The 15,168-nt window shown below is 38.1% G+C and overlaps 1 long non-coding RNA gene across 1 annotated transcript in view; it reads right to left on the bottom strand.

Annotated features, from left to right (window-relative positions):
- LOC131273851 (uncharacterized) overlaps positions 1 to 15,168 on the bottom strand; it is a 55,629-nt gene that overhangs the window by 12,758 nt on the left and 27,703 nt on the right. The window contains exons 2-6 of the long non-coding RNA XR_009181018.2: positions 6,967 to 7,154; positions 5,609 to 5,748; positions 2,849 to 2,909; positions 632 to 671; positions 405 to 546 (exon numbers count right to left, since the gene is read on the bottom strand). This is a non-coding gene — a long non-coding RNA (uncharacterized lncRNA). The remainder of the gene's footprint in view (positions 1 to 404; positions 547 to 631; positions 672 to 2,848; positions 2,910 to 5,608; positions 5,749 to 6,966; positions 7,155 to 15,168) is intronic.

The following is a 15,168-nucleotide window of genomic DNA, read 5'->3' as shown; positions in this document are numbered from 1 at the left end:
TTTCTCCCAGTTTGCACAACCCTGACAACACACAGCCATTCCTGAGGCCAAGCAGGGACCACTGTCCATCACACAGCTCTGGATTAAAAAGAGCAGCATGTTGGAGCCAATTCCCTTCCCTCTTTCTGCCTCATTCACTTGCACTTGCTGTCAAAGTCTGGTTTTTCTGATATAAAGTTTCAGGCTATAATACTCATCTAGTTATTGGATTATATCCACTTAAAAGGAAAACATTGTTTGTTAAAACTCTTTTTCTCACTGATACAGATTTTTTAAAAAATAGTAGGTGGTTAATGAAACCATTTCACATGCTTTAAATTTTTACCAAAGGACTGATTCTATACTTCACTAAATTTTATTAGACTATCTATTGGAAACATCAGAAGAGAGGTAGCTGCATTTACCTTCTATATAGGCAGATACAGCTCGTGCCCATAGTCTTCCTGCAAATAATTCCCATGTTAAAATGTTTGAAGTCGGTATTCTCACATGTGATGCTCCACTTGATTTCTACTCACGAGATTGATGTCCTGAATTCAAAGAATTCTAGCAAATGATTAGAAATACATAATTTTAGGTGACAACCATAGATCTACAGTAAAATAATTTGATATTTAAACCGAACACTTACCAGGAGGAATATTAGTGTGATGCAATTTGAACCACTGTCACTACAAAAAAAAAGAAAGGGATCATTCTGGAATCTTCAAAAAAACCTTTCTGCGGGAGACAGGTAGTTGTCAATTCTGTCTTGAAATATTACTATGGGCTAGACTTAGAAAGGAAAAACATACTCATTTAATGAGGGAAACATGCACACCTTTCCACTGATTGACATTTTAGAAGAGTTTTAATGTATATAATCATTTGGTTAGCATATAAGTTAATTGATGCAATTTGTTTTCTTGCAGGGATCTCATCTTTTTATTTCTAGAGGGGAATTGTGTGTGTGCATGTGTACTGGGAGGGGAAGAGGCGTGGTGTGAAGGGTTCTGTGTTGAGAATTGGGAGACCTGAGCCCTCGCATTATCTCTCAGTCAGGACAACTTTTTGCAAAAAATCCCCTCCTCTGCCCCTCCAGTTTTGCACTTGTCCCAGAGAGTTGCTGAGGTCTCTTCCATCTCTCCCACTGAATGCTTCCATTTTCCATGGAGCTTTTGTGACTTTTGTAGTCTTTCCCTAGAGATATTATTTTTCTCAGGATAACTTCCCAGCTTTCTGCACAGATGGATCCATGGCCTGAGTGTTGGCAAAATGGTCATCTTTATTGGACTCTACAACTGTGAGTTAAACAACTGACCACCTAGGATCGTCGGAGGCCATCAGGGCCCATTAACCTAAAGGTGAGACCTGCCTCCAGAGAGTCCTGAGAGCACACACTGCAGAAGAGGGAGCAAGGGACATTCCGAATCCCTCCATGCAGAGGACTTGCGTGCCCTGCGTCTGACTTGGTGCCCAATGTGGAACTTGGTGTGGTGGCCTGGGCTGACCGTGTGGTGCCCAAAGATAGCAGCGGCAAGCCATTCGGAGCCTGCGCTGGAGCTCAGGTGCGGAACTGCAGATACCTGCGATACAGATGTGCAGAGCCCTCGCGTTAGCCAGCCTTGCCAAGAGACAAAGGCTATTGTGTACTGGTGGCTTATTTTCCTCCAAGAGAAAAACTTAGTAAGCGTTTTTGACACATGGACTAAGTATGTCTGTGTAGCAGCTGGAATGACACAATGGACCCTAATAGCTTTTTCAGGTTTTTTCATACTATTTGCACACTGCATTTCCAAGCGCCCCTCCTCCCATTCCTCCATCCCTGAAGATTTGCTTACGCGCAAAGACCCTGGGTAATGTTTGGATTTGGATATTATTAAGTGAAATAGAAGAGCCATGCAACTTCTGAGGGCCCATCCCTCAAGGAGATACTTTGCTCTTTAGCATGTATTTATTCCTCCGAGAGGCCAAATGCTACATACATGTGACATTATTTTCCAGTTTGAACAATGGCCTAATTTGTGATGTAAAGACACCAGGTCTGTAACGTCTGTTTTGTTCCACCCAGTTCGGTACAGTACCAGGCGCAGACCCCTGCAAAGGTGGTGCCTTGTAACAAGAGAGGCCACGTGGCTGTCATTATGGGTGAATTAACACATCAGCCTTATGAAGCTCTGAGAAAAACACATTTCCCAGATGTGTGTTTGTGGCTTGCACATTTGTAAATGGACTCCATGAAACAATGACACACTCTCTCCTGCCTTTCTCCTTGCATATTTGTTGGTTTATTTGCTATGTTTTGGATATGGGGATATGAAAGGCAGGTAGGAATGTGTGCATAGGTGCTTATCATTTATAAATAGAGTGTAAATTGAACATGCCATTTCTCCATCAGCCAGGATAGAAATGCTTGATGTTAGAATGCATTTCTCCATAAGTGATTGTCTTTGTGGCTTTGTTTATACCATCTTTTTCTCTTAGTGCTGGTAGGGGGAGTGTGTGTGTGGGGGGTAGGGTGACAAGAGAAAAGCCTGGTGTGAAATTAGAGAGCTGCAGAGTTCCGATGGCGACTTTCTTCTCCAGCAGTTTCTTGTAACAAGGCAAGGAACATTGCTTTAAATAGATCCACAGCAAAGGGTTAAAAACATTAGGTCTCTTTGTTCTTAGGTGGCAAAATAACAACTTCAGCTTGTATTTCAAGATGCATATTTGCTCTGTTGGTCCTGCGGACTTAAAAGTGGAGTTGAAATCAATCTCAGATGGATTATCTGTGTGATATAAACATGTGGGCATGACATGTAGGGAAAGTCCATATGGCAGGCCCATCTGATATAAACAAGCGGGGCTGAGCAGTACACATACATACCGTGATTTATTTGTTAGCTGGGTATGGAAAACGGAGCTGAAAGCCCATTTTCAAGCATGACCTGCGATAAACAAACGTACATAAATACACAATAAACCAAGATAGCACAAGAATAACATCAATTAAAATAATTATGACGACTTCTAGTCATCATGAGGTATTGTTTCAGTTCCATCTTAAAACAGGAAAAGCTTCCAATTGTTCTTAAATCAACTGGGAACTGAATCCACATTTGTGGAGACTTGACACAAAAGGGTTTTTGTCCCTCGTTTGCATTCACTTGAGGACATGTGAGTTCCAAAGCCTCAAAAGGCAAGTTGTGTAGGGCGCCTCTGTTTAACAGAAACAGGTTGAAGTGGTGCCTGTTGAGTTGACACTGCCTTTATTTCATTATTTAAAATACATGTAAAATTTTATATTTCTCTATGAAACCGAAAGGGCAAAATGCTAAGGATTAACATTTTTAATGACTGCTTTGAAGTCAGCAAGCTAAAGAATGTATAACCCACAATTTATACTTTAGTAAGTCAATTTGCAGTATTTGGCGATACCACTGAATTGAATAGAAGGCACAATAACATATTAAATGATCTAAGGCAAAGAATCACTCCCTCTGAAACAAAAATTATTTTGTGCATGTGCCTGGATGCCTGTTTAGCCTAATTGAGCAAGTTTTGTTGCCATGTACCCAGGAGGCCAGCAACACCCAAGCATTCACTATTTCATGTGTCTACATCTGGGTTTTGTGCACATTTTCTTTCTGCCTTAGTCCTTTCTCCACTGTTACTTAAGAGATGACGGGAACACCTACTCTACAGAGCCCTCACTGCCGCCCCTGGTCTATTTCTCCTCGGCAGCAGAGGCTTCTGCTGTAGCTCCCCTCACTTTGGGTTTTGAAAATCCCAGAGCCTGACTTGGGGAGCACAAAGCATCTTATGTGGCTTATCTGACTAGTTGGGCTTAGCCTCAGGATATAATCCACACGAGAGGTTCTCAACGAGTGGATATTGAATGACTGGAACCACTTCTTTATCCAAAGAAGGTCTACAATTGGCTAAAAAGCACATGGAAATTGCTCAACATTATTTGCCCTTAAAGAACTACAAATCAAAATCAAAATGAATTCAAAGGACTTCCTCAAGAAGGTGAAAAGGCAGCCTACTCAATGGGAGAAAATATTTGGAAATCACATATTCGATAAGGATTTGATTTCCATTCTATATAAAGAGATCATACAACTCAACAATAAAAGAGCAAGCAATCCAATTTAAAAAATGGGCAAAAGACTTAAATAGACATTTCTCTAAAGAGGAAATACACATTGCCAAAAAGCATATGAAAGAATGTTCAATATCACTAGCTATTAGGGAAATGCAAATCAAAACGACAATGAGATATTATCTCTCATTGCATAGAAAGGCCATTATTAGAAAAACAGAAAACAGTAAGTACTGGAGAGGAGAAGAAGAAATAAGAACACTCCTTCACTGTTGGTGGGATTGTGAAATGGTGCAGCATCTGTGAAAGAGAGTTTGGCAGTTCCTTAGGAAACTAAATATAGAACCACTATATGATCCAGCAATTGCTTTATTTAGAATATATCCAGAAGAACTGAAAACTGTGATTCGAACAGACATTTGCACACCAATGTTCATAGTGACATTATTCACAATTGCCAAAAGGTGGAAACAACCCAAGGGTCCATCAATTGATGAATGGATAAATAAAATGTGGTATCTACATACGATGGAATATGATCTGCTGAAGAAGAAATGAAATTGGGACACGTATGACAACATGATGAACCTTGAAGACATTATGCTAAGTGAAATAAGCCAGACACAAAAGGACAAATATTGTATGGTCTCACTAATATGAACTAAAGATATGAAGAATAAATGCATGGAATTGAAACCTAGAGTATAGGTCATTAGGAGATAAGAGGAGGGCTGAGAAGGGGTACTGATGCTTAATGTATATAGGAGTCATAATTAAGTTGACTGTAAAAGTGTGGAAATGAATAGAGTTGGTGGTAACACATTATAGTAAGTAGAACTAACACAGCTGTTTTATAAATGGGAATGTGGCTGAAAAGGGTAGTATAGAGATGTAAATGTCAATTGAAAGAAAGCTAGAGAATAATCTAGGGACTGAGTAACATAGTGAACCCAGAGGTGGCTGAGAATTGTGGTTAATAGTACAAACGCAAGAAACTCCTATGAACTAAAACAAATGCACGTCACTATTGCAAGGTGGTAAGAATGTGGAGAAGCATGGGAAATACAATTCATGTAACCTATGGACTATAGTCAACAGCAATACTATACTATTTTTGCATCAATGCCAAAGACGTACTGTGTTAATAATCAGAGGTTTGGAAAAAGTATACCAAATGTATGTTATAGCCCATAGTTAGTGGTAATTGTCTGATGATATTATCTCATAATTGTGTTGTTTGTATAATTTGTTCTGGAATAAATATTGCACAACAGTGTAGTATGCTGATAGAAGGGTATGGTATGGGAATTCCACCCATGTACATGATTGTTTTGTAAGTTCACAACTTTAATAAAAATACATTTTTAAAAAAACAAAAAAATGAGATATCATTTCACACCCACTAGGGTGGCTATCATTTAAAAAATCAAACAAAATTACAAGTGTTGGAGAGGATGTGCTGACATAGGAACACTCATTCATTGCTGATAGGAATATAAAATGGGGCATTTCTCAGAAAGCTATCAGTAAGTATATACTTACCATATGATCTGGCAATCCCACTGCTGAATATCTACCCAGAAGAATTGAAAGCAGGAACTCCAACAGGTATTTGCCTACTGATGTTCATAGCAGCATTGTTGACAATTGCCAAAAGATGAAGCAAGCTAAGTGTCCATCAACTGTTAGAACAGATAAACAAAATGTGGTGTATGCACACAATGGAATATTATTCTGCCATAATAAGGAATGAAGTTCTAATACATGGGACAACAAGGATGAACCCTGAAGACATCATAGGGAGTGGAATAAACCAGACACTAAAGGACAAATATTGTCTGATCTCACCAATAGGAAATAATTAGAATAAGCCAGGTTCATAGAGTCAGAATCTAGAATATAGTTTACCGGGGAGTGGGGTGTGGTTAGGTAATAGGGAATTAAGGCTTAAAATGTGAAGAGTTTCTGTTTGAGATGATGGGAAAGTTTTGGTTGGCAATGGATGGTAGTGATGGTAGCACAATATTGTGAATGTATTAATGGCACTGAATTATATATTTGAATGTGGCAAAAGGGGAAATGTTAGGTTGTACATATGTTACTAAAATAAAAAGTTAAAAAAAAATCCCACAGACCTGCACAACAGAAACAGTGAACCTTAATTTAAATCATGGATAATAGGTTATAGCACAATTATGAAAATGTGTTTTATCAGTTGTACAACTGTACTACATCAATGTAGGTGTTGATAATATGGTGGTATATGGAAACCCTGTATTTTGTATGTGATTTTTCTATAAACCTACAACTTTTCTAAAAAAAGAGAAAGATTGCCATTGACACTGGGCATAACTATAATTTGTGCTCAGGATCAATATGGAAAGTCCTAGAACTCCAGGTAGGACAGGTTAAGGAAGGTGATTAATGGTAGGGACACCGAGGAGAAGACAACTGCTATAATCCAGGCACGAGTGTGTGGGGCCGAGTACAGAGTAGCGGCTGTTGAAACGTCTTGCTATACACAAAGAAGCGGAAAGCTAAAATATTTATTTAAAATGTTTAAATCCACCAGAAGTCAGTTTAATACTATTTGTTCACTGCATCTAAATATTTTAAAACCATATATATGCATATGGTTCTCGAAATTGCACTTCTAATAATTTACTCTTGTGGGGCAAAAATACCTACCCACACTCATTCTGAGCCTCAGGGCTATAGATTCTTTTCACAGGAACACTGAGGGCTGCTGTAGCCCCGTCTGCCCCACAGCAGCTGCATGTTTTAAGGTAGATAACTAGAACTGTATGTTTTTCTTTTTATCTCCTTCAGGAAAAAAAAAAAAAAGTCCAAGGACTGAATGTGTTATTGGGCCAAGCTGATAAAGGAAAATATGTAATCACCTCTGAAAACTTTTACCCAATTGAGTATCCTTGTTTGAAGTTTCAAGAAGAGTATAAGTTCCTCACAAACCCTTTCTCTGAGACCGAAAAGCTTCTCTGATAATCCAACAAAAGCAGTAGGATGCAAAAATTAAAATAAAGGGATTAGGCTGTGATACTTTCCACCGGAGTCCACCTTTTGAGATCACCTAGGATAAAATGAGAAGGTTTTAGGTTGGGGTCTCCAGAAGCATGTGTGAGCTGAGGGTTTGTGTACAAGTGATTAGTGAAGGAAGGGTTCCCGGGAGAAACTGAGGCAATGGAAGAAGCAGGGGAGGGGAGAAAGCCACGCCAGCGAGTAACTTTAAGCCTCAGCCTGATCCCACAGGAAGATCTGGAGTATGAATTAAATTGGAGAGATTGTCCTGGCTCCAGGTAAGAGAGCCAGGTGTTTCCATCCCCCACAAGCCAGACTTTGACTAGGGGCGCCCGGGGCCCTGGGGAAGTTGTTTGAAGAGAGGTCCAGGTGCTGGCCAGGAGGGCGAAGCACACAGCGAAGGCGCGGGGACCGGGTCATCGAAACCATGAAAGGACCTAAAGAACCCGGCTGAGGCTTGACACTGCCCCGGCCAAATCGTCACGAACCAAGGTCTGCGATCACCCAAAGGGGCAGTTTTGAAGTCAGACGCCGTGTCTTTTCTTCCCTGAGTGTCTGACTTTCTTACTAGGTGTACGAACTTGAGCAAGGCAATTCATCTCAAATCGTGCACATGAAAGGCTTCAGTTTTCACGTTTATAAATTGGGACAAGGATATTGCCTCCTTTATAGTATTGTTGCAAGGTTGAAATGCCATAAAATAGGTGTAGTGTTTAGCTTAGTGTCGGCACGTAATAAATGGTTAAGAGAGGTTAGCTAAAATGAATATTGAACTTGTGTGTGCTTAAATATTCATCATTGACCAAGTGACTAACCAATAGGAAAGCCTGTAAATTGTGCAGATAGGGGAAATTACAAATACAATTTGTCCCCATTCTTGAGAGCAAACATACAACCTGTGTTTTTCAACCCAGAGACCTCAACTTCCTTTGATAGGAATTACTCAGAGAACCAGTTCAACTCTCTGCCTCAGCTCTGTTTTGCTTGGACAACACAAATGCTACTGACATTACGATTCTTTCTTTTGCACAAATCGTAGAACTTCTCTGAGCCAAAGCTTCTCATCCATAAAAAAGATAGTTTACAAAATGATTTGTAACTTTCCTTCCAAAGTTTACTATGACTCTATCATCTTGTGCATCTCATTCTAGATTGAATTAATCATAGAAAAACAAAGTTTTCAATTATACTGAAGTTGCAGATTCCTAACCTATACAATTCAAAAACATTATGCCCAAACTACAACTTGGACTTCAAATAGAGTTATGAAACAGGAACATAAAATATTTTCTTTAGGTGCTGTTTTGATGTATTGCAATTTTGGGTATGAAAACAGTGTAAGGCATGAGAAGAAGTGAGAGTTAAGTGAAGAGAACTCAAACATTTTTAATCATTTATAAGGAAAATTTGCAGCCCAAGGGGAATCTATATGCCTTGCTTTGACCTGCATGAGGGAACTGTCAGTATGATAAAGCTCTTTATAACAGATTTATAGTAAGTATGTTGACAGACACTTAACTAGGGCAGTCTTTCTTGCGATATCCAGATGTTGCAAAATACACAGATTCTAAGTTAGAAAAGCTCTTGAGTTGTTAAGGTATATTTATTCTCGTTAAAAGAAATATAAAAATAACAAACAAGGCAATGAGATGTGATCATTTAACTTAGTCTAAAAAAACTCTATAGAATATATAAAATTATATATCTTAAATTACAATTGAGATGAGTTTAAGATTATTATTCCTGATCTTACTAGGAAATTTAATCATCTTTTTGGTAGCTCGTTTTACCTTTAAAAACTCTTCTTGAGTTTTTACACTCACTTTCTTGTGAAAGTGGTGAAGTAGTTAAGAATTTCTTCATGTATTTAAATATTAGATTTGAAAATAAGAGATTATATCTACATTTAGGATGCAGAATCTATGTTCTTAGGTGGTTTTTATATAATTTCATATATAGAGAGATGTTTTTAAAATGGAAGTTTCAGTTTATGAGAAATTGGAATATGTTTTTTAAAAGCTTGAAATGTGTTATGTAATGTTTTCAATGTTTCCACAGTTTTCTTGCCTCCACAATACATTCCACACAGCCTCAAGCAACAGTCTTAGCTGCATGAGGAAGCACGTGGAGCACAATATCAACTCCTCCTTTCAGACTCCAATTAATATGAGCAAAGGAATATAAAAAAGAAGAGGGGCTGTGGGGAAGATCAGGGTTGGAAAGTAAGGTTGCCTTCCAGACATTTTTGGAAATGCAGGTTAGATATTGGGCAGCTGGACTGGATTCAAAGAATATACCAAGAGAAAACTCTGAACTTTGCTTCCATAGAAAGGAGTGTGCTTCAACAAGATAGAAGTTGAGATTCTGGACAAGACCTTGTAACTGCCCAAGTTTGGAAGAGCAAGAGCAAGTCACAAACAAGATGGGAACTACTCCACTCAAAATCTGTTTTTCCAGCGTGCAAATAATGCCATCTAAATGGTTGTGCCAGGAGACCGAGCATGGGCACATCAGGCAGCACACCGGCAGATGTGACAGGCACTCCTTAATGGAGGCAGTAGCAAGACCCGGAGGACAGAAATTTATAAGACAAATGTCTTAAGGCATCCACCTGTGCAATTAAAACAGAAGCTATAACTTCAACATTACCAGAAGAGAGCTAATCAGGTAAATCTTAGTTGATATTGCCAAAGTGAGGAAAATAAATGGGAAAAGTAAAAAGAAGTCATGGTAATAAAGAATGACCAAACATATCACTTATGATAATAGATGAAATGAATTAAAGGTCCCTTTTAATATCAGACAGCATATATTTGATGGTAAAAAAAAAGAAGCATTTGACTAAACAAAAAGGGGTATTTTTAAAAACAGTTTTTAACATTTTTACAATTAAGAATGTAAACAAAGAAGATAATGCTCATTAAGGTTTATATACAGAATCACATAGCACTGAATTATATAAATAAATGTTGGAACACAAGAAGTAATTGAAAAGCAATAGAAGTGAAATATTTTAACATACTTTCATGAGTTCTTCACAGGTCATAGGCAAAAAAGTAATGTATATAACCATGATACTAACTTAATGAGATGAAATAGATACATAATTATACTACACATTTTAAAGTGGCTATGGATAACATACGTATGATTATATTAGTTTCAAAGAAAACCTCAAAATAGTCCACAATCTGAATACTTGTATACTCATTGAAAAATTGATTTTTTTAAATTAAAAACTTCCCCCCCCAAATCTCCAAGTCTAGGTGGCTTCACTGGAGAATTCTACCAATATTTAAAGTAGGATTAACATTAATTCTGCAAATATCTCTTGGAAAATAGAGGTGGAAACACTTACCACCTCACCTTATGAAGCTTGTATTACCCTGATATGAATACCAGACCAAAAGAAGACAAAACTAAAAAAATGAAGACAAATACTTCTCATGAACTTAGCCATAAAAATCTTCATCAATTAGCAAATGAATTCATCAAGGTATATAAAGAATTATACACCATGGCCAAGTGAAATTTCTTTCAGGTATTCAAAGTTTCATTTCAATAAATTAACAACAAACAAGGAGAAATGGAACTTCAAGGCACAATATCATTTATATTTGCTCTAAAGAAAACAAAATAATTAGTTGTAAACCTATCATAACATATATAGGATATCTTTGCTAAAAATTGCAAATAGCTAATGAACAAAATCAAAGAATACCTAACCAAATGGAGACACATCCATGTTCATGGATTAGAAGATTCAATATAGTAAAAATATCAATTGTCTCCCAATTAGTCTATATGTTTAATGCAATTCTTATCCAAATTCCAGCAAGGGACTTTTTTGTAGACATAGATAGACTTAATCTAAAAAGTATATGGAAATCACAGGTTCTACAAGTCTTGGACCTTGAATGGGAACTCATTTGTAAATAAGATCTTCAAAGATTCTGTTAGTTAAGGTGAGGCCAAACTGAATCAGGGTAAGTCTTAATGCGATATGACTGCAATATTTATTAAGAGGAAATTTGGGTGGTCAGGAGTAGGAGACAGAAGGAAGCAGATGGCTATGTGATGGAGGAAGAGATTGAGTTATGGACTGTTGTCAAGCCACCACTAGAATGCTAGATGTCAGAGAAAGCATGATCCTGCCAACACCTTGACTTTGGAATTCTAGCCTCCAATACTATCAGGCAATAAATTCCTGCTACTTAAGCTGACTTGTCTGTGGTACTTTTTTACAGCACCTTGGTGAACTAAGACACTTGGGTTTTACCAGAGCCTAACCAATGTCAGGAAAGGGAAATACTCAACTCCAACCCTCTCTAAATCTCCTGTTACACTTGGGGGATGGAGAGAAGCTAAGGAGCACTTGTGAAGGTCACAGCTGAGGGACACAGGTTCACTAAAAGACTGACACCAAATCATAGATCACAGAACAATTCCACCACTACCTCAGCCACCGCCCACCTATGTTCCAAAATAATACAAGGAGATTAAAATGGGAAGAATTTCAAGGCTCGGACCTCATTTAAGACTATGGAAACCCAAGGACAACAGGGGAGACAAAAACAAGGACACAAGTGGAAATTTTAGCCTCTGGTATCTATAGCTACAAAACAGTAAAAATAGCTAACTCCTGGGCAGATAACCATAAAGCTTCACATTAAAGGCCTACTTACCTCAGTTCCATATATCATCTCATATATCATGTCTGGCTTTCCAGAAAAAATTACAAGCATACAAAAAGGCAAAAAAAATCCCAAACAAAACAAAAACCCACATAGTCTGAAGAGACAGGGCATCAGGGCCTTGGTATATCTTCAGAGCAGATACACCAGGTATTTTGAAATGATCACATTGGGAATTTAAAACAATTATGATTAATATGCTAAGAGGTCTAGTAGGAAAAGTGGACAAGAAGATGGGTAGTATAAGCAGGAAGATGGAATCTCTAAGAAAGAATCAAAGGAAATGTTAACAATAAAAAAAGAACACTGTAACAGAAATGAAGAATGGATTTGGTTCATCAGTAGACTGGACACAACCACAGGAAGGAAGCAGTGAGCTTGAAGACATGTCAGTAGAAACACTAAAATTGAGATGCCAAAAGAAAAAGGATTGAAAAGACAGAAGATCCAAGAAGTACAGGACAATTACACATAATTGGAATAAGAGATGGAGAAGAAAGAGGGAAAGACACAAATATTAAGAGGCAATAATATCTGAGAATTTTCCAAAATTAGTGACAGAGAGTAATCCACAGATCCAGGAAGCACAGAGAACACCAAACAGGATAAGTACCAAAAAATTGACAGCTAGGAATAGCATATTCAAACTGCAGAAAATCAAAGACAAACACAAAAATCTTGAAAGAAGCTAGAGGAAAAAGCCACCTTACCCATAGAGAAACAAGGATAAGAGTTATATTAGACTTCTCCTTAGAAACTATGCAAGAAAGAAGAGAATGAAGTGAAATATTTAAAATATTGAAATAAAAAATAAAATCTACTCAGAATTCTGTACCCAGCAAAATTATCCTTCTAAAATACAGGAAAAATAAAGATTTTCCCAGACAAATAAGATTGAGGAATTTTGTGACCATTAGATCTGCCTTGCAAGAAATATTAAAAGAAGTTCTTCAGAGAGAAGGAAATTATGTAGGCTAGAAACTCTATATATCTATAGATCCACCTAAAGAAAGGAAGAGTGTAAGAGAAGGAATAAATTAAGGTAGAATAAAATCTTATTTTTCATATTCTTCACTGATCTAACAGACAAGAGTTGTTCAATTAAAAATACCAACATGTATTGGATGATTATAACTTACAAGTAAATGAAATGAATTATATATATTATATTTAATAAGTATATAATTAAATAATATTATAATGGATGGGGTAGAGGAATTATTAATATTCTAAGTTACCTGCACTATCCGTAATGGCATAGTGTTATTTGAAAGCAGACTTAGATTAGTTATAAGTTTTTGAAAACTCTAGGGCAACCATTAAAAAATGTGAAAAAGGAATCTAATTGCTATGCTAAAAGAGCAGAGAAAGCCAAAAAAGAATGAAAAGCAAAAAAGAAACTAAGGACAAGGGCAATGAATAGAAGACAGTAACAAATATGGTAGAATATTAATGCAACTATATCAATAACCAGTTTTAATGTGAATTGTCTAAATATAACAACTAAAAGAGAGAAACTATCACAGTGGATTGAAAAACAAGATCAACTATATGTTCTCTACAAGCAACCCACTTTAAATATAAAGACACAGACATTAAAAGTAAAGGGATGATTATTCTCATTATTTTGTATCAGTGAGATCATACAATAGTTATTCTTTTGAATCTGGCTTCTTTCTTTTTTTTTTTTTTTAAGATTTATTTATTTATTTCTCTCCCCTCCGTCCCCCACCCCAGTTGTCTGTTCTCTGTCTGTTTGCTGCGTCTTCTTTGTTGGCTTCTGTTGTCAGCGGCACGGGAATCTGTGTTTCTTTTTGCTGTGTCCTCTTGCTGTGTCAGGTCTCTGTGTATGCGGCACCATTCCTGGGCAGGCTGCAGTTTCTTTGGCGCTGGGCGGCTCTCCTTACGGGGTGCACTCCTTGCACGTGGGGCTCCCCTACGCGGGGACACCCCTGCGTGGCAGGGCACTCCTTGCACGCATCAGCACTGCGCATGAGCCAGCTCCACACGGGTCAAGGAGGCCCGGGGTTTGAACCATGGACCTCCCATGTGGTAGGCGGACGCCCTAACCACTGGGCCAAGTCCACCGCTGAATCTGGTTTAGTTCACTCAATATGATGCCTTTGAGGTTGATCCATGTTGCTGCATGTATCAGAAGTTCATTCGTTTTTATGGCTGAATAATATTCCATTGTATGTATATACCACATTGTGTTTATCCATTCATGAGTTGATGGGCCTTTGGGTTCCTTCCATCTTTTCTATGAACGTTGTTGGGCAAATATCTGTTCAAGTCCCTCCTTTCAATTCTTTTGGGTATATGCCTAGTAGAGAGATTTCCAGGCCATATGGTAATACTATACTTAACTTTCTGAGGAGCTGCCAAGTTGTCTTCCACAGCAGCTGTACCATGTTACATTCCCACCAACAATGAATGAGTGTTTCTATTTTCTGTATCCTCTCCAATCTGGTAATTTTTCATTTTTTAATAGTAGTCATTCTAATTGGTGTGAAATGGTATCTCATCATGATATAAAATAATTAGAATAAGCAAATACAGAGTTGGATTCTAGAATATAGGTGACTAAGGGGCAGGGTGGGAATTAGGGAATGGGAAGTTAGGCTTGAAATGTACAAAGTTCCTATTTGGAATGGTGGAAATGTTTTGGTAATGGATGGTGGTGATGGTAGCACATCATTGTGAATGTAATTAACAGCACTGAAATATGCATCTGAATGTGGCAAAAGGGGAACTGTTAGGTCTTATATATGTTACTAGAATAAATTTTTTAAAAACCCATGGAACTGCACTGCACAGACACTGAGCCTAAGATAAACCATGGACTGTAAATAGTTAATAGTACAATTATAAAAATGTGCCTATCTCAATTGTAACAAAAGTTCCACACCAATGCAATGTGTGTGTAATAGAATGGTATATGGGAATCCCATATTTTATATAAGATTGTTCTGTAGGGAAGCGGACTTGGCCCAATGGATAGGGTGTCTGCCTACCACATGGGAAGTCAGCGGTTCAAACCCAGGGCCTCCTTGACCCGTGTGGAGCTGGCCTATGCACAGCAGAGATGTGCGCAAGGAGTGCCGTGCCATGCAGGGGTGTCCCTCGCTTAGGGGAACCCCATGCACAGGGAGTGCACCCCATAAGGAGAGCCGCCCAGCACGAAAGGAAGAGCAGCCTCCCCAAGAATGGCGCCGCCCACACGGAGAGCTGACACAGCAATATGAGGCAACAAAAAGAAACACAGATCCCCGTGCTGCTACTAAGGATGGAAGCAGTGCAGAAGAATACACAGTGAATGGGCACAGAGAGAAGACAATGTGGGGGGAGGGGGGTAGAGAAATAAATAAAAAG

Source organism: Dasypus novemcinctus, chromosome 17 (genome assembly GCF_030445035.2).
Source record: "Dasypus novemcinctus isolate mDasNov1 chromosome 17, mDasNov1.1.hap2, whole genome shotgun sequence".
In the NCBI taxonomy this organism is placed as follows: domain Eukaryota; kingdom Metazoa; phylum Chordata; class Mammalia; order Cingulata; family Dasypodidae; genus Dasypus; species Dasypus novemcinctus.
This window is presented reverse-complemented; position numbering and strand designations above follow the sequence as displayed.